At 38.8% G+C, this 24,054-nt stretch overlaps 1 pseudogene across 1 annotated transcript in view; it reads left to right on the top strand.

Annotated features, from left to right (window-relative positions):
- The window catches only part of LOC308652915 (F-actin-capping protein subunit alpha-1-like), a 68,860-nt pseudogene extending 47,397 nt beyond the window's left edge, over nucleotides 1-21,463 (top strand). The window contains exon 2 of the transcript in view: nucleotides 20,694-21,463. The product of the transcript in view is annotated as an F-actin-capping protein subunit alpha-1-like (transcript). The remainder of the gene's footprint in view (nucleotides 1-20,693) is intronic.
- Nucleotides 21,464-24,054: the final 2,591 nt, after the last annotated feature.

The following is a 24,054-nucleotide window of genomic DNA, read 5'->3' as shown; positions in this document are numbered from 1 at the left end:
ATACATTCATGTTTTATCTCCCTTCTAAACAGCAATCTTCTTTAAGAGCAGAACCATCCACTCTGCTTCCTCAGCAATACCTACCACTCTGCCTTATTAACTATTAGTAAATGTTAAAAGAACAAACAAAATGACAAAAAAAAGTCATCACAGAATGCTTACTTCTACTTCACTATACAACTTGACAAAAAGTAAAGAGGCAGATTGTAACTGACATATGGCAGGGGAATCCCACCCATCATTCACATAGTGAGCGAGTTCCTAAAAGTGAATGTAATAAGAAATACATGGTTGGACTGTTTTTTTTTTTCCAACTAATCTCTATTTCTATAAATCTCACCAACTATGACCCTAATGTTAAAAAGAATCATTTTATTACATGGTCCTTAAATATAAGTCAAATATTTCTTCAGATGCTTAACTCAAGAAACCATTGCCTGATTCAATGTTGGAAGAAAAATGTCTGGTGTTAACCTGAGAGATGATGTATTGAGCACTGGGTCTCCCCGAGGCATTCTCAAGGGTAATTTTGACCTCATGTGTTATTTCACAGAAATGACAGACTTTATAATCTAACAATGACATAATAAGGGACTCTTTTCTCATTTTCTGAGAAATGGAACCCTGCATTCTTCATCCTGCATTCTCCACACCTGACTGACTGTCTGATATGTTCTAGGTGTTCAGGGCATGACTGTGATACTGAGCTGTACTGGATCACACTGCAGTTGAAGTACTCATTCTAGAGAAAACTGTAGTTGGAAATTATGACTTTTCCCCTGAGAGTTCTGAGAAAACTTTGCCCAAAATGAGATATATATTGATTAATTTTCAATGGAGTTATTAGGTTACTAACACCCTTTTTAAGTACCAATCATCTAAGTAGTATAACTTCAAGGTTTTAATTAGTCCTTGTTTAATTTTTCTGACCACTTCCTCATGTTTCAGGTTCTCCAAGGGAGTCACTTTTTTTAATTTTTAATTTTATCTTGCTAAGTTGCTGAGGCTAACTTTGAACTTGAGATTCTACAGCCTCAGCCTCCAAAGCCATTGGGATTACAGGCATGAACCACTGCACCCAGCTCAAGGAAGCCACTTTGAACTAACATCTATTTTTCTAAAAACATAAAATGAACAGAGCCATCTGCAATCAGCTCAGATCCCAAATTGGTGAGATCAATATAAATCTTTGTATTGACACCATTCTCAGTTGTGAAACATTAAGATGTGGAAAAAAAAGTATCAAAAACATTAAACTCAACTATCAAAATACCAAGGTCTGGTGGCAATCACAAATATAGTAGCATAAAACAACAGAAATTTATTCTCTTATAGTTCTGAAGGCCAGAAGTCTTAAATCAGTACAAAATTAAAGTGCCAACAACTCCGTGCTCCTACTGGAGGCTCTAGCAGAGAATCCATTCCTTACCTCTTCCAACTTATGGTTCCTTGCCTACATCATTCCAATCTTCAAGACCAGCATCTTCAAATCTCTCTCTGCCTTATCTTCATACCACCTTCTCCTCTGTCCATTCTCTCTCTTTCTTTCTCTCGCTCTCTCTCCCTCGCTCCCTCTCTCTCTCTCCTCACCCCACTCCCAAACTCCCTCCTATAAGGATACACTGCATTTAGAACCTACCTAGATAATCCAGGACAATTTATCCACTTCAAGGTTTTAACTTAATTATATTTGCAAAGATACTTTTTTTTTCATATTAGATAACGTTTGCAGGTTTCGGGAGTTGAGATGTGATATCTTTGGGGGAAAGTAGCCTATCATACCTTTTCTGCAAAAATTTAATAAATTAAGAATGTTCTGGAGGCATCCAGTAAAGAATGCTTGCTATATGGCCATTAAATATATCAGTTTGGCATTTCTCTAGATCTCCAGCAACTGTCAGGAGGGTGAAGGACTGATTGCCTTGGACATACAGATATATCTCATCTCCCATGGGCAGTCATGGCTCCTATGCCCACTGTGAAGTCACAGTTAGCTTTCTCTTACAGTCCCAAAGAAATAGCCAATTTATTAACAAGTAATGTAAACTTTAATGAAGATTGGGGAGGGGAGAAAAGAATTTACAATATGCAGCAAAATTTCATTTAGAATTTTTTTTCCTGAAATAACACTTTTCTATCTACTTCTGATCTAGTCACTAACCACTTCATCATAATTTATTTATTCTTCTAAAATCCTCCTTATTGTTATAAGCAACTCAGTGCTGGCACCAACCTCACAATGACAGTGAGCAAAACAAAACCCTTGAAGTTACCTAAAACTACCCTCTTCCAAACATTAATTTGGAAAAAAAAAAAATCTGTAGGCCCTGGAGCCTGCTCTCTGAGATCTACAACCCCAAAACTTTACCAGCCTATTTGCTCAACCAACTCAGCTCTTCCTAGAAAGGAGTCAACTAAATAAAATGCAAACCCTATTAATAAAATCATGACAATTAATGAAACATTGTCCGTACTGCTCTGTGTAGTCCTTAATATCTTCCCCACAGGAGAGGTTGAGAAAAATAAAGAACTCCCTTACTTCATCAAAAGATTCCATAAGAATGACAAAATTTCACACAAACTAACTCTTTGTTTTGTTCCTCTCAAAAGACTAGCTTTATTTTTTTTTATCATACTACACTATTTGTGTAGTAAATGCATTTTTTTTTCCTATTCAGGCTTCATGGGATTCAGAAAAATCTAGATGCAAATGTTTAAAACATGTTTTCTGAACATTTTCTTTCATAAACTAATAGGTTTGCAAGAGTTTTCAACAACTCTCCAAATAAGCCTGGGTGACTTTGTGGAAATAACAGAACAATAGAATTATTCCCCAGGTTCAATTCTACACCTAGTTTACAAGCATCTAGAAAGATTAATACATTAAATCAACAGCTTACTAACTAGAATTCTACAAATGAAAAGGTTTTTGTCCTTCTCAATTAAATGTTAAGTGTTTTAGTCAGCTTTTTTTTTTTTTTTTTTTTTTTGCTGCTGTAACCAAAAGACCTGACACGAAGAAGAAAAGTTTATTTGGGGTCTTCTGGTTTCAGAGGTCTCAGTCCATAGATGGTCAACTCTGTTCCTCAGAGCCTGAGATAAGGCAAGAACATCAAGGTAGAGGGAAGAGCCTCAGGATATGGTCACTGAATAAAGCAGAGAGAGACTCTCCTCACCACTGACAAAATAAATACCCCAAAGGCACTCCCCAAACAACCTTTCTCCTCCAGGCACATCCTAACTGCCTACAGTTACCACCCAGTCAATCTCTATCAGCGGATTAATGCACTGATTAGGTTACAGCTCTCATAACCCATTCATTTCACCTCTAAACTTTCTTGCATTGTCCCATACATGAGCACTTGGAGGATACCTCATATCAAAACCTTAATAGTGAGTCTCTTCCCTCAGCTAGAGATTGGGGGGAGGCAGAACCAGCAGTGATCCCAGGTTCATAACATTTCACAGTAGGAGACCAAACAGTGTCGGCTTCTACTGAAACAGACCAACCGATTGCTTCTTTGGTTTGGCCTTCTCAGAGGACATTAGCCACTAAAATTGAGAAACGGATGATACTCACTTTGCCAGGTTGTAATGAGAATTCAATGAAGAATTCATACTAGTAAATTGTGTATAAGATTACCAATACAACAGATCGAGATGAATATAAAATTGCCAACAAAAGCACAGACTATTTTGGAAAATTTCCATGGCGGTTGCGACATCGTTGACCTCCATTCTAAGTGTGCCAAGGTCTGGTTGGAACAAGGAAGACCTTTGCAAATTGCAATTCTGTATCCGGAGGCCTCTGGTCTCCACATATGGTCCAAGCCTAAAGATAGAAAGAATGAGGTTAGCAACCTGAGCAAGGGGGAGGCATAAGTGGAAGCCTGTGGATATTTCTGACAATTTCAAAAATGAAATGCCTTTGGCTTTTCGCTGGAGCATTGCAGAAGCTTCGTCTCTAAACAAGGACATGGCACTTTTCATGGCTGACAGCTTTCAGAAGCAGAATATTGTGAAAAGACTATTTCTATTCTTACAGGAAAAAAAAATATCTGATGCCTCCTCATGACACAGACTGCATCCAAGAGCAGAAGGGGTGCCTGCAAGACCCTGCTATTTGTTTGCCTGCAGTGAAGGGCACTGGCGAAGACAAAAGGTATTTTCCCTTCTACAATAACAGAGAAGCCCATCTGTTATCCTGCCGTGGCGCAGCGCTGGGGAAATCCTTCACGAACAAGAACCTTCCTGCCAGAGTTCCCTGGAAACACTCCCCAGACAAGCCCGCCCACATACAGGAGCAACACGCAGCTTCTCAGCCTGCTTTTTTTTATTTTTTATTTTTTGTATTTTTCCTTGTTATTGTTCCATAGAGCTAGCCAGAGAAGGGCACCTGTGATTTAAACCTAGCAAGAGGGTCTGCCTTCAAAGCTGTCAGAATTATTTTGTTATTGTTGTTGTTATTCTTTTGGCTCCATAACAGCACGAAGCACTTTAATTCAGATACACACACAGCTAACCATGCTATCTCATGACAAGCTCCGGGGAGGAAGAAGCCAGGCAACGCTATGTGTTTCCATGTTCATGCAGAGATCCTCCAAAGATCCCTGAGAAACATGATCTGAATACAGTTGATGAACTGGATAGTGCCAGAGCCACCTGCCTGCTGATGGCCTGGTTTCACTGAACAAGAGCCAAAGTGACAGCTCTGAAGGAGGACGTCGCCCACCCTCCAACCCCAGAAGGGAGGAGGAAAGAGAGCCACGCCCTAGTGACTGTCCACCCAGCAGCAAGTCCCAAGTGGGGAGAAATGGGAAACTGTTCTCTGATTGGGGCCACCCAAAGCACATTTGCCTTCATCTAGAGGCAGAGGTACAAATTCCTGGTCTTTCTTTGGAAAGCTTCTACCTTCATGCATGCAAAAACATGTAAGTTTCCCTACTCAGAAGCCTTAACACTCCACAAAGCTCTACACTTTGTACTTCTCTTCAGAAGTTAGTTCATGTTTTCCCCTGGTTTTTGCTTCAAAGGAAAGCAGGCTTTTGACCCGGTTTGTGCTTCAGGGGCAGAGAGCTTACTGAAATGAATTAGATAAATTCCAAGTTTGCCTCCACTGACCAATCTGCTAGAGTCAGCGTCTGCCTCCGCAGCCGAAGCCCATATCTAGCATTTGCCTGTGATAGAGCCAACCAATGCACCTGGTAACCTTGTGGGACACTTGCATACCTCAACCAGGAAAAGACTGGCAGCCCCTTCCTTAGCCTTTAAAAGTCCTAGGCTTGTTTCCTGATCATGATATCGAGTGGCACTTTCTCCTTCCTCTGCCTTGCTGCAAACATTATTAATGATCCAGAGAGGAGAAAGCCCGAGCTTTCTTTTCAAGAGGAAAGTAAGGATAGGGTAGCAGCACCACCATTCTCCAGCCTGCAGAACTGCAGGAGAAAAAGAGAAAAAAAAAAAACCCTGCTGAACAAAAAAATTGTTCCCACTAATATTTTAATGAACCCCAAACCTACTTCTATCTGAATGGCACAAAGAAGAGTCATGTCACTTTCTGCCAATCACACAAAACGAGTATAGTTTTACTGTTCATCTGTTAAGCCTAATCAACCAATCTGGATAATAAATCAGGTAATAAAACTACAAGAAACACTTTTAGCCTTTTGTTTTTCAGCATTTTGAATATCTACAAAGATCAGAATATAGACGTGTGCCACGTAATGACACTTTGATCAGCTGTGGACCCCATACACAATGTTCCGATATGTTGTATCTGTGTTCTCATTCACCTCTAAAAATTTTTTAATCTCCTCCTTAGTTTCCAATCCCACACAATTATGTCACCTAGCAACATCACAGCTATCTTAGTGTGAGAACCTCTATGATGTTCTCACAATGATGAAATCACTTAATGATGCATTTGTTGGGGCATAAACCCTGCCATGAAGTGACACATGAATGTAGCTGCATGATTATTGACACAGCCATTTTTGTTATTGAAATAAAATGCTCCAATAAAAGCTCAGAATTCCTTCCCGCCTTCATTCTTTTACAAAATCATAATTTCAGTTCCACTGCTGCTACCACAATATATTTTTATAAGAAGCCCAATCCCTGCCTGAAGTAGTCTTTGGTAGATGGCATACGGCCTTTCCAAAACCAAAAGTCTCTGAGCTTAGAAGTCTAAAGGACAATTGTGGACCAGACTGAGAAAGTTCCCCCCAAGTGACAGGTCCATAAAACCACAAGTCAAAGGTACTTCTCCAAGTCTGAGGAGAAGAGTATTTGAAGACTTCTCCTTCGGAAACAATACCAACAACAAAAAAGCAAGTGCTATGTTAGGGAGAAATGTCCCTTCTGAAATCCTTGATGAGGAGGAGGAAATGCCAGGGAAACATTTGCAAGACATTTAAAAAAAAATTTCCTAGGGCAAAGAAATACCTAATACAACCAAATCAAGAGAATGTTGCATGTTCCCCCCACATTGCTTGCTCTGGCATGAAAAGAGATAGTATTTTCCAAATTTTCATGAGCCTCATTCAAATTCTCATCTTTTGAATTATCCATATGTTCCAAGTGAAGAATTACACAATCATAGATTTGAACATAGGATTTGCAAATCACTTAGTGCAACCCACTCATTTTAGAAGCGAAGAACAGATCAGAAGCAACGGGCTTAACTGTCCACCACCAGAACACTTCACATCAGGCCTGAGACTGAACCCAGGTCTCCTGGTCCCCCACGGACCTCTACCAACAGCAGCTCCATCAGTTCTATTTCAAGCTGCCTTTGAAAACTACCTTACCTCCTTCTGTGGCTGCCTGCTGTGCTCCACTTGAAGGGACTAGCAGTGGGGTGGGGGTAGGGGGAATCCTCTTTCTGTGCCTGAACTGTGTTTAGCTCTCAGGGCCTCCCTTGAGCCTTCCCTGCCTCTGATAGTTCCTGCAGTCTCTCTCTCCTGGAGGGCTAGTAATTATTGTTCCCTTTTACCTTTAGCTCTGTACTATCCTGGGACCTCTAAGATATTGTCATCAGCTAAATACCTACATAATTACTACAGTTCAGAATTGATCTGTTTAAATTGTGTATATCATCCTGATTCAATTGGGGCAAATTATATGACTCTAGAAATTTGTCAATGCCTTCAATATTTTCTATTTTATTGGAGTTCAAGTTTTCAAAATAATTTCTAATTATCTTCTGTATTTCTGTAGTGTCTGTCATGATATTTCCTTTTTCATCACGTGTATGTTAGTCCTTCTCTTCGTTAACATGGCTAAGGGTCAGTCAATTTTATTTATTTTTTAGAAGAACCAAATTTTTGTTCTGTCAATTTTTTCAATTGCTTCTTTTGTTTCAATTTCATTGATTTCAGCTCTGAATTTAATTACTTCCTGTCTTCTGTTGCTTTGGGTGTTGATTTGCTCTTCTTTTTCTGGGGCTTTGATATGTAATGTGAAGTCATTTATTTGTTGACTTTTTCTTCTTTTAAGGAATGAGCTCCATGCAATAAACTTTCCTCTTAGAATTGCTTTCATAGTGTCCCAGAGATTACAATATGTTGTATCTATGTTCTCATTCACCTCTAAAAATTTTTTAATCTCCTCCTTGATGTCTTCTGCAAGAAGACATCATTCAGTAGCATATTATTTAGTTTCCAGAATTAACCTTCTCAACACTTGCTTTATTCCTATCTTATAGACTGCAAGTTCCTTATAGCAGAAAATGCTTGTATCTCTTTATCCTAAGGCCTAACACAGTACCCAATCAACACTTGTTAAATAAAGTATAGTTATTAAAATGCTATTTGGTATTTGATTTCTGTCACTGTAATAAATACATGAGATAATCAACTTATAAAGACAAAATGTTTATTTTGGCTCACAGTTTGGGAGGTTTCAGTCCATAATTCATTGACCCTATTGCTTTTGGGCCTGTGGCAAAGCAACTCATCCTGGCAACAGCACATGGCAGAGAAAAAGACTGTTCACCACTCAGCTCAGGCAGGGAAGAGAGGGCAAGGAGGGGGCTACAGTCCTACTATTCCCATCAAGCCCAGCCCTCTATGACCAGAATACCTCCCACTAGGCCCTCTCAAAGTTTTCACAGTTTGCCACTTTTCACAAGTATATAGCTTATCTCTCCTGACCCCATGCAGATTTCCAGTTCCTTGAGTTCAGAGACTATTTTGTAGTTTTTGTTTTGTTTTGTTTTGTTTTGTATATCCCACATTTATTAGGGAGTATGAGAAGGAGAGGGAATGAAAAGTTAGGAGGAGGACTAGGACTGTGGCTCAGTGGCAGAGCACTCGCCTGGCACATGTGAAACACTGGATTAGATCCTCAGCACCACATAAAAATAAAATAAAGGTATTGCGTCCACCTACAACTAAAAGAAAAAAATACATATTAAAAGAAAAGTTAGGGGAACTTTCAGATGCATATTTAAATACCTCAAACTCTTTTGCAAGAGTCCAATTTTCCCCACTGGATCTAAATTCGGCTGCGTTCTACACACAGGGCATAGACTCCAATGCCACAGTGCGTAGGTGAATTTGGCCCACTAGGTGGCTCTGGAGAGGAACCATGGAGTCCACTATTGGCAATCCTGGAATAGCAGAACTTCAGAACCCTATTCCTTCGCCTTAGGAGTTCTTGCATAAAACATCAGTCTCTGAATAAGAAGGTTTTAACAAGATATGACCAAGGCACAGGGAAAGCAGTATTGCATGGTAAGTAAGATTCTAGAGTTAGACCACTTAGTTTCAAAACCAAACTCTTCTATTTACTAACTGGTGAACTTGGAAATATTTATATATTTTATATTTTTATATGTACTTGCATATGAAATAACAAAAGTCATTCTTCTTTGCTTAAATACCTTCACTTATTTTTCAAGATAGCAGAATAGAGGAAGTCACATTCCTGGCTACTCTGGGGCAAGAAGCCAAGAATACAGACAGGCACCTTCTCTGCAAAAAAAAAAAAAAAAAAAAAAAAAAGTGTGTGTGCAGGGGGTTTACTAGAATTTAAAACTGGACACTCAAAGCAGACCAGGGACATAGGAGATTAGATATAATAAAATAAGGAAAAGTTCCCCAAGGCACAGCCGCTACCAAGGCCCTAGTGAAAGCACCAGCCAGAGAGGTCCCTACATGAATATAGTAGAGGGAATTAAGGAACCCATATTTTGGGGAGGCCCGAGGCATGTCTGGGTACAGAGTGTTTCAGGTTTTCCCAACAAACCTGAAAAGACGCATTGTGATATTTGTGTTTAGGTAAAGAAACCACCATCTCTCCAGGTGGCTTGTGGATGATAAAGGAAGGAACCGTTTTGCAGCCTCAGCACATGAGTGGATACCTGAGAGAGCAGACTCCTGGCACACCCAAGCTTGGCCTGAAATTCAGGTCCAGGAAACACTCACTACATGACACAGAGTGTGCTTAAGTGACCAGGAGAAAAATCAAATTGGGAGACAGGTTTACACAAGGTACAACTGGTTGCAGAAACTCACCTGGCTCCATGTCCAGTCCAACTGGACCTGCTAAAAGAGAGGCATCCAGCTGGGAATTCGGAAGTGGGGGGGGGGGCAGGAGAAATTGTTTGCAGACTGAACAAAAGTACAGGACATATGGGGTCACCAAGTGACATAGGGCACTAAGAATTGGCTCCTCCACCACACAAGTGGAACCCAGTGGAGACCCCTGGGGTACAGTCTTTCCAGCGTGGACCAACAAGTACTGGGCACTGGAGGTATGCTGATTTAGAATCTCTAGACGAATTGGCATTCAGTGAAGAGCCTAGAGCCCACCTAAGCCTAAACATTGCCTCCAGGAATTCCACCTATGGGATTACGTCCCTCATTCTAGCAATCCAGAAGGGAGCATAACGCTTCAGATGACCCCACCTAAAACTACTGAGAAGAGAAGTTCTCACCTTTTGAAATCCAATGGAAAGAATTCTTCAACTTTTCATCAAGATTTGTTTTCCTGTTCTTTTTTTTTCTTTTTTCTGTTTTACTTAATTCTTTTTAATTCTTTTTCTCTGTTTAATAGTGGCCTTGATGGTATGTGGACATTTATATATTTTCATATTTTTTCTCAATTCTAGCATTTTTTAAGTCAATTCTTTTTCACAGATTATATTTTTTGTGAACTAGTATGTTTGATTAGTATATTTTAGTCTTATTTTGTATTATTTTTAATTGTTACTATATACGTGTGTGTGTGTGTGTATATATATATATATTTTTTTTTTTTTTTGCTACCTATCAGTTTCCCTGGATTCTCTCTTTTCTTCAGCTAACAGCCAATCTCTGTTGTTCTCTCTTTCACTCTTCCTTTAATTTTGTCCATTATTCAATTCACAGTTTCTTCATATTTTAGATTGGTATTGCAACTTTCCATAGCTATTTCTGTGTTTCTTTCAGTTTTGAATACTCCACGGTTTTTTTCAAGCTTAACCTCCTGGGAATGACTGGTGTTTGTCCCATCTCTTCCCTTCCTTGCTATTCTTTTTAGTTTTTAAGTGGTGCTGCCCCTACCCTCAGTTTTTCTCTAGTGCCACCATCCTCCCTTTCTTCTGATTCTTTATTTCTCATTCTTACTTTATCTTTCTTCCTTTTTAGATATATGTTCTCTTTATGACTTTGAAAAAGAAATTATATCCTGTGGAACTAACTTTCCTTTCCTGGGATATATATTCTCCCAACATGGATTATTATTCTGTTTTTGTACACTATTATTCATCCTTTAATATTTCACCTTTGCATACATAAAATATCCAAAATACCTTGCATATGATATTAAGTGCTTGATAAATATTTGTTGAATCAATGGGTTAATAGATTCACAGTAACAAAACAATTCAACAGGCTTTAATAGTCACTTGTAAGTCACATTCTACATGGAGAGAATACTAAATCAAGAAGAAAATCCTAACAGTCATATAAAATTTTAAGCACTGTAAATTCTGTTGTAATAATGAGGGCCAGTAAACATACTCAACAGCGTCAAAGGGCAAAGAAAATAACATTGAATGTTTGAATTCTCCAAGTAAAACGTACACAAAGACAAAGTCCACATTGACCTCATTTATGTGGAATTTTAAAAAACTGAAATCATAGAAACAGAAAATTGAAGAGTGGTTACCAGGATGAGGGCTAAGAGGGCTACGAGGATTGGGAAATTTGGGTCAAATGATACAAAACTTCACTTGGGAGAGGGGGAATAATTTCATTAAATCTGTTATACAATACAGTGACTATAGTTTAAAACAACTTATTGTATGATTAACATGCGACAGTACTGATGAGCCTTAAAAACTCTGTGCTAAGTGAAATAATTTAGAAGCAAAAGGGCAAATATTATATAACTCCACATATACAAGCTACCTAGAATAGTCAAATTCACATAGACAGAAAATAGAGATGACCTGTGGCTAGAAGAGTGGGGAAGTGGGGAGGGATTTATTAATTGCAACAGAGTTTAAATATAAGACAATGGAAATTTCTAGAAATGCTCAGTGGTGATGATTACACAGCAGTGTGAAGATAAGAATGCAGCAGAAATACATATTTAAAATGGTTTTTAAAAGTCAGTTCATACCCACTGACTCACATCCTCCTTCCCTGAACACAGTATCATGAAGAGACTGCCATAGAACACGATGGTCTCCCATGCCTTCTAGATGTGATTTCTCCAACAGTGGCCACCACCACACACCAGAGGGAGGGATTCCTTCTGGCCAAGGTCACCAGCTAAAGGTAAATCATGTCTACACTGGCTCCAGGGAGGGTTTCCATGTATACCAGGTCAGGGGAAGTGAGTCTGTCAGCACTAGGCCAGAGCAAGTGAACGCTCCACACTGGCTCAAGGTGAGTGACCACCTACACCGGCTCTACTGAGTCCCCAGCTATTCTGGCTAAAGGTAAGTGAGTCTCTGTCTGCACTTGATGGGGAGGAACAGTGGTCCAGGCCTTGGAGGATAGCTGGTGGGCCCCTGCCTTCACCCTGAGGTCCCTCCTTGTTTTTAATCAGCTTACTTTTTAATCTTTGGAATAATAATTTTATCATACATTTTCTCTGAAGCAATTTATTAAGAAACATCTCAGAAGAGTGGGAGAAAGGACAGAGGAACAGGGCAGAGGGAAGCGTCCCAGGGACAACAGTCTTCTGATGTCTTCTGCAGGTGGGGGCAGAGGAGACTCCTCGTGTCCTCAGGGATGTACAAGTGGTCTCAGCTGGAACCCGTGCAGAGGAACCTGAGGTCGCTGGCACATCTTGCTGCTGCAGATGTTCAGAGTCCACATGACCCATGTCCACACAAGGTGTCAGGATCCACAGAGCACAGGGTGCTCTGGCTGTCCACTGGTTTGTCTGAGTCAGCTGTCCCCTCATTGGAGCCACACTGTTTAGGAATCTGGCACATTTCTGCCCTCTTACATTGGAGCCACCTTATTGCTGACAGGTGGCATGCAACAGCACAGTTGTCAGACACAGGTAGCAATCCTCCCAGTTACCCACTTCCAGAGCTTTCTGTTGTCATGAGGTTCCCCAGAGTCAGGCTTGGAGGCTACATCAGGTGTGGGGGTCCTTGCAGGCAGGCAGCAGAGGTAGATGGCAGGCAGGCTGGTCCTTTTGATGCCCTTCTGCCCTGACTATTTGGGCTCCTCAGGCACTGGAGCTCACAGGGCAAAGTGAGGGTGTGGAGGGCAGGCTCACTGGGGCTCCTCTTTTGGAGGGCAGGGGAATGCGAAAGATCCATGGGTATGGGGAAGTCATAACCCTGGAACATGCAGCCTGGCCCCTGGCTTTTCTGGTGCTAGAGGATCAAGTAGGTCGCCATGGCTGTATTAGACATCCTCTTGGCCAGGGACCCCCAGGTCTTGTATGGGTCATAACCCATATCAAATAGGATTGACATTATTTTGGTGTCTGGGTACTTGAGGGGTGCCCCACTAGAATCATGCTGCTCATCCTGCCTCAACCATAGGTGCTGAAGGATTTGTTTGACTGTGGGCTGCTTCCTGGGGTACACAGCCAGCCCAGTATTTTGTGGTTTGACAGGAACACAGTGAAGAACACAATGAGGGACACGGAAAGTTGCCAGCAAGATCTGCCTCAGCATCTCATCAGTGGGCCCTCTAAATGGGCGCTAATAGAAAAAAGAGTAGGCCCAAATCTCCACCATGTTGGCTTAGAAACTGACTTCCTTTACAAGACTCCTGAAGAAGTAAAATCAAGAATCCCTAAATAGGATGGATTCAAACTAAAAAGCTTCTTCTCAGCAAAGGAAACTATCAAGAACATGAAGAGAGAACCTACAGAATGGGAAAAAATCTTTACCACCAGTACTTTAGATAGAGCATTAATTCCCAGGATATAAAAATATCTCAGAAAACCTAACACAAAAACACCAGATCAATCAATTAATAAATGGGCTAAAGAATAGAACAGACACATCACAGAACAGGAACTACAACTGATCAACAAATATTTGAAAAAATATTCAACATCTCTAGCAATTAGAGAAACGCAAATCAAAACTACACTAAGATTCCATCTCATTCTAATCATAAGGGCAATTATCAAGAATATAAGCAACAATAAATATTGGCAAGCATGAGGGACAAAGGTACACTTATACATAGCTGGTGGGACTGCAAATTGGTACAACCACTATGGAAAGAAGTATGAAGATTCCTCAGAAAAACTGAAGTGGAACTACCATTTGACCCAGTTATCCCACACTTTGGCATATACCCAAAGGATGTAAAATCAGCATACTACATTCATTCCACATAAATGTTTATAGCAGCTCAATTCACAATAGTTAAACTATGGAACAAACCTATGTGCCCTTCAATAGATGAATGGATAAAGAAAATTGTGGTATATCTTATACAATGGAATATTACTCAGCCTTAAAGAACAATGAAATTATGACATTTGCAGGTAAATGGATGGAACTTGAGGATATCATGCTGAGTGAAATAAACTAAGTCCAAAAAAACAAAGGCCGAATATTTTCCCTAATATGTGGATACTACTTTACAATAAGGGGGGAAGGGTTCTAGGGAAGAATAGAGGTACTTTTGACTAGACAGAGGGGAGTGAAGGAAAGGGAGATAGAAGGGGGATAGGAATGATAGTAGAATGAATCAAACATTATTTCCCCTTGTGCATAAATGGTTACATGACCTGTGTAACTCCACATCATGTACAATCAGAAGAATGAGAAGTTATACTCCATTTATACATGATATATCAAAAGGCATTCTACTGCCATGTATAACTAATTAGAACAAGTAAAAAATTAAAAAAATAAGAATAAAAATAAACATAAGTCCCTTCACCTGTAAAAGGGGGATCAGAAGGGTGTCAGTCTGAGTGTTGCCACAAAAATCAAATAATATATTTACACCCCCTAAAATGGTGCCTAGTACATGGTAACCCTCAAACAAGCTAAGTACTATTCACAGAAATGAAAGAATATAGTAATGTTTCCTATGAAGAAAATTTTGTATATGATAAATACCAAAATTATTTGTTGGCTAAATTGCAATATCTTAATAAAAATGAATGTCTAGTGTGTTCATCAGCCTTCTATCACTATAACAAAATACTTGAACAAATTAACTTATAAAGAGGTAAGGTTTTCATTTAGCTCACACTTCTGGAGGTTCCAGTCCATCAGGTGGGCCCATTGTTTTGAGCCTCTGGTGGGGGTAATGGATGGCAATGGTAGAGAGCGTGTGCAGGAGAAAACTGCTCATCTCATGGTTAGGAAGCAAAAGTAAAAGAACTTTCCTTCAAGGGCATGCCCCAAATGACCTAAATATCTCCCTCAAAGCTCCACTCCTAAAGGTTTCAGCACCTCCTGATAGCACCACACTGGGACACTTTTCCAAATTATAGGATCTAGTGACTGGTGAGATTATGGGATAGGGAAGAGAGAAGAATCCAAGGTGGCTTGAAGATTTCACTCCCTGAGAAATAAAACTACAATAACAGAGGACAGCAGAGGGAGAAACTATAGGAAGGGAAATGAAAAGTTTAGTGTGAGACAGGTTGAGCTAAGTGACTTAGCCTTGAGCTTCCAGCGCACGCCAAGTTGCCCCTTCTCAAAGTCCTCGATGGTCGGCCTCGCTTGCAGAGCTCCAGAGAGCAGAGACCATGTCTTCCTTGTTTCCAGTTATAACTTCTCCCCTAACACACACACACACACACACACACACACACACACACACACACACTTATAAAAGAAATGAATGAATAAGAGTAGAAGGACTAAGACTACGTAAAAAATCAATTGTTGAGTGGCCAACTTTTTAACCAAACGTTTGTCAGCTTCTACTGTTTTTCAATAAGTGAGTGCGTAATGTTAGGGTAGATTTTGCTTTTTCCTCACATTCTAGGTCACATGAAGAAAATATCCAAAATGTGACCAAAATTCCAAATCCCTCCCTAGTGGGGTGATAGGAACATCTGGACCCTGAAGGTTAGGAGAACACAGAAGTTGGGTACTAGGAAAAAACTAGAGTAACAGCACCGGAATAGGTTGCACCGCATGTACTGGAACTCCTAGCTTCAAGCACAGTAGCAGCTAAACCAGTCAGTATAAAACATTCCTTTTGAGGAAGAGAAGCTTTATGAACACAAAGCAGGCAGCAAAGATGGGCCTCTTGTGATTTCATATCTCACAATGTGGAAGAGACCCTCAGGGAACAACAGTTATTTATTTATTCATCAAATGTTTGGAGCGCTAAATACCTTTTCCCATGGATATAAAATTGAGGGTGGTGGTTGTTGTTTTAATAGCTGAGAAATTCAGTAGTGAAGTGAGAAAAGAAAAAATCTGCACTTAAAAAGATCCTATGTGCTTTTGGTCTTTAAAAATTCAGAAGCTATTTTATTTACTTATTTATTTTATTTTATTTGCCATGTCTCCTGTATGTCCCTAGAGAGCCTTTCATGGTTCCTGCCTGCAGTTCTGCTCAGTGGGAACCCCCGTGTATGCTCTAGGTCTGGTGAACTGACTTCCCCCTTGAGAAAACCACATTGCTCTTCTGTAGCCACTGGGGAGTTCACCACCGCTTCCACTGAACCCACTCTAAGAACTCCTTGTTGGAAATGTAAGCTGTTGATAAACTATTAAAACTTTGGTGCTCTAGCACTAAAGCTAGTGTTAACTAGGTTTATCTCATTCACTGAAACCAGTTCCTAAGAGATTCCTATTCAGAAATCTCTCTAATGTTCAGGCCAGTGTAAATCAGCCCAACCTACCATCCATACCAAGAAATGGATGGTACCTAAACAATTTCTTTTTTCAGAATAGTAAATTCATCTTAACAAGTATTCTACTCCAAACTCTTATCTGTTCCTCTTCGATATCTCTGCCTCCTACATAGTCTCCCATATTATTTCTGGAAGACACCAGGGCATCTTCTCGCAAAGTTGAGGATGAGGTCCTATTCACCACCACACAACTACCACTTCCGCCACAGTAACCACCAGACAGAGCCACCTCAATTATGCAAACCCAGTGATGTCCACAAGCACCTCCACCACTTCTCACCAGATCCACCAAGGTGCAAAGCAGTATGGTGATCTGTGGCCATGGATTTCCCTGCTATTGGAACCTCTCCTCTAATATCAAAGAAGCAGTACATACCCACAGGCTGAGGAGGACACAGGAAGATTCTAGGCAGTATTCAAATTCTTCTTCCCTTAGAATGAACTCTCCCAAGAAGTCACCTCAGTCCTCATGCAAACACCCTCCCTGAAGGCCGCCTCAGGAGTGTTCCAGACCTGTTCTGACTGGACCAGCAGTGGGCATTCTTTAGTCTAGAGCAGGGGCCTCAGCGCTTCAGGTTTTCATCAGAATCAATGGCAGGATAAATAGAATTCCAACTCCACCACTTTTCTAACCACAAAGGAAAATCTAATACCCACATTTTAGACATTTTAATTCCACATGCCAATATAAAAATGTCAGCCTTTGACAGTGGAAAAAAAACCAAAATGATTATGAATGAAGAGAAAGATCCATAAATAACAAATTAAATTGACGCAGCCAAGTGAGGGTATGTCTAACAGATGGAGACCAGTTTCAAAAAGTCTCTTGAATATGTAACTGGGTTTGATGTTGAGTGATAAGAAATACGATAACTACTTGAGCCTGAAAGATGTAAGTAAGTGTCAAATAATATTAACTGATTGAAAAAAAAACTATTGAGGGAAAGAAAAGCTATACTCTTGTTAATTTTACCATACATAGAAAATAATGAATATCAGGCATAAGAATATATTTGAGAACCTCTAATAAACTGTGGATGTCAAAGTATTAACATGCAATGTAAATTTAAGCTACAATGCTCTGAAAATTCAAAACTTCTTTCTACTTTCAGATTTAATTATATAAAAATGATGCTCCTAAAAGTCATGGATACTTAAAAATAAAATATGAATGATTGCAATTGGTAAATTTCTCCTTTATCAACTCATAGGTTACCAAAAGTAGGAAGCCCGTGTCTACCTCTCATACTGCTGACCCACAGCATCCTGCATGCATCATTTCTTTTTTTCTTTCCTTTTAGTTTATTGCTTTCCCTCCAAACATTATTTTTTAAAAAAAAATGAAAAGGTAACACAAACTATAATACTATTTTTTAAAAAAAACTGCTGGAGTCAGTTGTCATTTTCAATCTCACCCTGTTTACAAAATTGTCTCTTCTTCCCTTCACCACTTTTCTTTTGTCATTTCAACCGTTTAACCCCAAGAACAGATCTTTAAGCTCCAGTCTGGCAAGGCTCTGTAGACATCCTATGAGTCCCCTGGAGTTACCCACACTCTCCTTGAGATACTCTGGATCTTTCTGACAGTGATGAATCATAATAATCATTATAATCTTCTAAAAATATAGGACTCTTTTGATAGAAATCATGTTAAAGGGCAGGAGCAGAATAGTTTTTAAAGTAATAGGCTTTCCAATTAAAACCTATGCTAAAAAGTCACAATATTGAAAATGATATTGTCAAAATAGTGTTGGGCTCTAGATAAAATTTGTATTTTTAGCTCTGGACAAATGCCAGTTGAAATCGGCATTAGAAGCACCTGTGGATTGAGGATCAGAGAGTTTGAAAGCTACTCCATTGCAGAAGGTCTTTAACCTGAGCAGCCATCAGCAATATTGCACCAATCTGGGGACATTTTCTTAGGAGACAATATGAATAGAATTACTATTGTATTGCAATTTAGTGGAATTTAAGGTAATTTAATAATTAACCCTCAACTTTATTTTCTACTTTATTTCATTTAATTTTAATAGATGACACAATCACAAGATTCAACAGTATAAAACATGTTCCATGAAGGAAGAAAATAAAATGTGTAAGAGGAAAAGAGTGATAAAAAGAAAAAATGATGAGAAGGAGCAATGGCAAAGAAGTCACCTTATACTATGAAGCAGCTTGGTTGCATTAGTGTGTGTCTTTAAAAATAGCAACCTCATTAACAAAGGGAGTAGTCATTTGCATTTTCAGACATTTCCAGACCCACTTGGTTGAATGCAGAATCCATCTTTTCCCAGTCAAGTTGGTTTTGCCATCATCCTTCAGATTGTAGCTCATGAAAAGTAAAGCCATTAGATACATTATGGAAGCTATAAAATACCAGATGCAGAGATCATTAACAGGTTTACTTGCTTTGCTTAATCTGCCTTTCAGTCTGGCCTCTTACACCTTGACAGCTTTAAATCAGCTCTTCAAGAATCAGCTCCTTTGGCCTCAGATAGTTCAGCTAAAGGACAAAAAAAAAAAAAAAAAAAGCCACTCAATCACCTGTCATGTTGAAATCTCTTTGCTTATCTGGTTCGGCTGAAGTTCAAAGCTAAGGATACAAAACATGTGTTTATCCCTGGTCAGAAAAACTGGAAATAAATGCTGAGTTGTTTACACAAATAAGTCATTTAGTAAATGCTGATGGATAAGGTCTAACTTTAAAACAATTAAAAACAGCCATACACACACACCAAAAAATAGCCATACATTTCATTATTAGCAACCAATACTTCTTTTAATATTTATTTTTTAGTTATACTTGGACACAATACCTTTTTATTTATTTATTTTTATGTGGTGCTGAGGATCAAACCCAGGGCCTTGCACATGCAAGGCAAGCGTTCTGCCTCTGAGCCACAATCCCAGCCCTCCAATATTTTTTGATGAATGAAACACTGTATGTTGCCAACCACCTATATCAGAATCATAGGAAGCAAGAAAGAGGAAGGCAACAAAACTGAAATTGATGTCAACTTTATATTTTGCCAGATGCAGATGATCCTTTCACAGAAAAGTCAGCTGACACAGTATCAGTTTTAGAGTCCAGTTCCCAGAGCCATAGCCCTCTGTCCCCACCTCCATTCAGCCCTTTGAACTCTGGGGAGACTGAGATCCAAGGAGGCAAGGAACCCTGTTAGAGCCTCCATGACATTAGGTGGGGAAGGCCTTCTGTGGCTGAGAATAGCCTAGCAGAGCCGTCTGTTTTCTGTAGTTCAAACTCTCAGAATGCCTTTCTCAAACAAAACAAGCAACAACCTAAAGGGCCTGGTTTTGTCAAGTTAAACACAAGTATCTATAGAACTAACTAAATATTTTTAAATCTGTAACATAGCAATTAGAAAGTAACTCAGAAGGAAACACCTCTTTTCCATCCCCACTGTAACACAGGTATAACCCAGCTCTAATTCAAGAGTTATTGACTTAAATAAAAATTCTGCAGCTAATTTAATTGTCTTTTAAATTTAAACAATTTAATTGTTTTAGAGCTTCAAAATATCTTACTTCAATATTATGCATATTTTAGATTGGCCAATTAATTCAACTAAGTGTGAGTCCTCAGTTCACAAAACAAAGGATGAAAGAAAATGCCAAATTTTATACTTAATAAAAAAGTAAATTTCTTAAGGCATTAGCCAAAGAAAAACAAGCAAGTTGCCTCACTCATGGTGTTATACATAAAGATGTGACTTCAAAGTGGTGAAACTTTTTAATGTGCAGTGTGTCGAAATTTTACTATTACTTTATGATCACAAAATTTCAATATCTTTTACATGGAAAGTTTGAAAATCATCTGATAGAATTTCATCCTTTTAAATAACCAAGTATACTCAGTTTCTTATTATACAAACATTGGGTTTTTAGTCATGGAGATGATGTTCTTACTCTTTTCCTTATATTAAACACTTTTAAAAACTCCAACAAAAAGTGGGTTTCAGCTGGGCATGATGGTGCACACCTGTAATCCTAGCAGCCCACGAGGCTGAGGCAGGAGGACAGCAAGTTCAAAGTCAGCCTTAAACAAGGCTCTTAAGCAATTAATGGAGACCCTGCCTCAAAATAAAAAGAAAAGAAAAGAAAAAGCTCTAGGAGTATGGCTCAGTGTTTAAGTGCCCCTACGTTTGATCTCTAGTAACAAAAAATAAAAAATGTGGGATTTCAGAAAAAGGCAAAGTTTTATTCAGTTTGTGTCAAATAAATAAATAAAATCTATTTATATATTTACACATAAGATAATCATCTGTAAGAATACACTCAAAATCTTACCAGTGGACACCCCATTTAAAAAAAGAAGAAGAAGAATTAACAGGGTAGAAGACAATACAACACGTCCAACTTGGAGGATCAAGGGTTGTCGGATGAGGAGAAGATATCTACAGCTGCTAAATTCATCATGCACCCCTAGGGAAGTTTAATGAAGTATTCAATGATGTCTGAGCAATGCTTAATAAGGACAATCTCATGGAGGAGAAGCACATGCACTTGCCGGTAAAACACGAATCAATTCAAACCTGTAAAGATAATGTATGAAGATCAGCTTTTAATAACAGAGCATGCCAACCTGGCTAATAGCAGATTTCTAGATCTGAGAAACAAAATTTCCTTTGTTTGACCACTTATGGAAAGAAGCAAGTGATTCCCAATCAGAGGATGTAGATGGAGGTTTGAAGTCTTGGAGAGAATCCTGAACTTCTGCACTGAAACTGTAGATGGGCAACAGAGTATTATTGCATGTATTGAAAGTCACCAGTTTTAGTCTAAAATTTTCTGGAATGATTGTTGGAGATCAGAGTGGAAGTTCCCTATCACACCACCTATAACCCAGGTGGCTGGGGACTCAAAATTCAGGTTCAGTCTCAGGAAGATGGCAATGTTCAGTTGGTTAGTCATAGAGATATACAAGGTACAGTAAACTGTCAAAGAGTTTATTAAAATCATAAAGAATGCAGAAAATGGGTATCAGATAGCAATTAATGGAAACTATCAAACAACATCAGAAACCACACTCAGGGCCTTGAGCCTGCAGCTTCCAGTTACCGACACCAAACCAACTCAGCTACCAGACTGGCAAAGAAATGCAGACTGCTTAAAGGCTGGTGTAGGATTCTTTCATACATAGAAAGAAAAGGATTCAACATGTGGTTATGTAATAAGTAAATGATTTATAAATAAGAGTGATATTTTGCTAGGGCTTTCAAAGGTAACAGATTTTTTAGCCTCCTGGAACACTGTTGAACCTATAGCATTGTCTCAATCTTTTTGTGTTCTCTGCCTTGTACTTTTCTGCTGTCACTATATCTATTTGTAAATGTCTTTTTCTTTTTATTTCGTTTGTGTTTTTGTTGTTGATTCTGCTACATTTCGTGTAGGGGAGAGATCAATCTATCCTGGAGTCATTTTACTGTTGAGAAAAATTTTCTTAGCATGAAGTCCTGTTACTGATTTAGATAGAGAATATGCACAGTACTTTTTTTTTTACCTGTGCACCAAGGCATTTCTGTTATTTTGATGCTTTTTGCTGATTCACCAACAGCTAAGGAGGCTATTCTACAACTCTTAGCTAAATGGAAGATGCTTTCATCCTTCTCCCTCAACTGCTTTGATCGTCATTTATAACATCCCATAACTGTAATGTTCAAAATTTCAGATTGAGGCTTTTCAGGTTTATTTTGAGATGGCAAAAGGAGTTTTCTGAAAGTTCCATGATAACTGGCTTCTCTAGGAAACTTGTTTTTAAATCCAAGGTCTTGAACCACATTCCCTGAACATGAACACATTTGCTTTTATCATTCCCACAATGTCTCCTTCCCATTTAGCACCATTATAGTTATAGACATCTGCCTTTTTAGACAAGTTTTATCCATTTATTATTTTTTAGATATTCGAGAAGAGCTAACATACTGTACCTGTAGTAGAGTATAAAGCTTGAAAAATCCAAGTGCTAAAGGAATAATAGGTAAATCATGCTTGAATACTTTGTGGCAGGATTGTACTAAAAACTCTGTAATCACAAAAACTAAAGATGAAACAAAATGAAAAGATAACTTCCAGACAGCATATTTTTATTATAAGAAGTCATTTAAGGGAATATTAGTGTTTTCTTCTAAATAAGATGTGAAACTTGTTCCGAATTACTCTTCTTCAGCCCTGCCTGCCAAGAAATCAAATATAACTGTGGTACAGCAGCCCTCCCCAGGTATATTGGCAGATATGAGTGGTCCCAGAATACATCAGTAACCTAGATGTGATAGGACCACTGGTAAGGGTAGATTCACTTACAGTGTTTACACTTCTATGACCAGGCCCTAAGGGAAGGTCAGTATTTGTAAAACCAAGCAGTGTCTTCCTACCTGTCTCCAAATACGTATCAAACAAGAATGATGTTTGTGCTTCAGCTTTGTTTTTGCTTAATACAGTCAAGCCAGAGTTTGTTTCCAAGAGAAAGCTATGTAAGCATTTTTATTTCAAATAAAATATATTTGTATTATTTGTCATTCATACTCTCCATCCACATCACACTATCTTCTGTATTGGGTAGTCCAGTAGAAATATATTATTCAGCTTGTTCTTTTAAAAAAAAAAAAACAGGACAGGAGGGAGTTTTTCATTTTAACTCAATGTGCTTGCATCATTGTGCACATTTTTAAGAGTAAGAATGTTTGTGTATGACTTGTAAGAAATTACCTAATTTGAAACTTATTATTCAATTAAGTTCCAATTATAAAATAGTGTTTCAGTCTACACTGCAAAATCTAAATTCTGTAGTGTATTTTCCCAAGGGTGTAGGCTCCCGGAAAAACAACTTTGCCTTCTCTTTGCATGTAGAGATATCACTGATGTCAAAGGAAAGACTCTAAAAGTCATTTTGAATAAATTTTGGAAAAATTCAGCAGCTCTGAAAGGGGCTACTTTTGTCACTTGTTTTTCTGCAGCGAAAGAGGAACATTATCCATCCTAAGTGCTTTCCCCTGGTCTCCTCTCTTCACACATTGGAGATTCTGTACAATCAATTTCAATCAAGTTTGTTCCCATGTCCTTTTGAATTCTTTCAGAGAATGTTCTTTTTCAAAGCCAATATCTTTGTGCTATTAACCTTTGAACATCCCTTTGCCGGAGCCACACATCAGATTGAATTCTGATCACTCACCCTTCAACCTATCAATTCTCTCTTATTGCTTTGCCTGGCTTTTTCCCCAGCTTTTAAAGCAGTCAGCCTGCAGTCAAACACTGGCAAGTCCACACAAACTGTTCCAAGAAAACAAGCCTTTAAAAGCATTCCCCTGAATTCCATCAGAAAATTCACTTATTCCCTTCCTCCAAGGATGAATAAAATTGAAAAATCCTGTAGGCCATCATTTAATTCAATTCCGCCCCGATTCATTGAGTCTTACTGTGTTCAAGACACTATAACAGACACTGTGATATTTACAGTGACAAAATAAAGTTCCTGTCCTCAAGCAGTTTATAATCTGGCAAGACCAAATGAGTATCCTTTGATTCCCTGGGTTAGTGTCTACTAGACTATTTATTGTGGAAAACTTACATCACATATAATTTATCATTTTAACCATTTGTAAGTTCATGAATCAGCAACATTCAGTACAATGTGCAACCATTACCACTGTCCACTTCCAGGAATTTTTCATCATCTCAGAGGCCCCGTGCCCATTAGCCAATTGTTCATTCTCTCCTTTCACCTCCTGGTGTCTT

Source organism: Spermophilus citellus, assembly GCF_964194105.1.
Source record: "Spermophilus citellus genome assembly, chromosome: 1".
Classification (NCBI taxonomy): domain Eukaryota; kingdom Metazoa; phylum Chordata; class Mammalia; order Rodentia; family Sciuridae; genus Spermophilus; species Spermophilus citellus.
The sequence above is the reverse complement of the archived record's forward strand: the minus strand, read 5'-3'. Positions and strand labels throughout refer to the sequence as shown.